The sequence below is a fragment of the Semicossyphus pulcher genome, unplaced genomic scaffold (genome assembly GCF_022749685.1).
Source record: "Semicossyphus pulcher isolate SPU_LCO1_2020_fin unplaced genomic scaffold, fSemPul1.0.p SCAF_19, whole genome shotgun sequence".
NCBI classification, from domain to species: domain Eukaryota; kingdom Metazoa; phylum Chordata; class Actinopteri; order Labriformes; family Labridae; genus Semicossyphus; species Semicossyphus pulcher.
This window is the reverse complement of record NW_027211692.1, coordinates 20,589,810-20,590,524: the sequence shown is the minus strand read 5'-3', so window position 1 is coordinate 20,590,524 and position 715 is coordinate 20,589,810.

The following is a 715-nucleotide window of genomic DNA, read 5'->3' as shown; positions in this document are numbered from 1 at the left end:
ATATGTGAACTTTATACTCATTAAACTACAACTTTAATATATTTGAGTGGACTATATTTCATTTAGGTCACTCACCAAAAAGTGTTGGTTCACTGGACAGGAGCTACAAGAGGAGACAAGGCTCATGAGTGATTGAAACAAAATAGCACAAGGCCTCTGCCCAGCTGAATATGTGTGATCCATTTTTCTTCATTCAGTGTTGCAGTTTCTGTTCCTTGCATCATTGATGTTTCAGTCATGTATAATCATGTTTGAAACCAAGCACTCATAATCTATTTTCACAAAGCTTCACTGTTATTTGATGTATTTATTGTGCAAACAGGATATGAAGGGATCATTTAAAGAGTGTTTTTGTAGTTGTTTTTGATCATTTTCAAAGGAATATTAAGATTTAGTTTATTGTCTTTGCAGAGTGCAGGAAAAAAGGATGACTGCCTGAGCTGAGGAGTGTTTGTAAGAAAATAACAGTATTTGTCTCCTAAAAAACAGGCGCTGCACAGTTTTTGGAACGTCACTCTAATACTGACTGACAACAAAGCATTCCCACCAGGATCCAAAATTTACTTTTTAGTCGACCTGCCATTGGCAGGTAAGCCAAAAATTTTTACCAGCCAAAATATTTTTTCTTTCTTAGATATAATGTCATTAATAATAAACGGTGGTAGAAATAAACTAAGACATTTCCTTTTTTGGAGCTATCTGGCATGGCAATTTC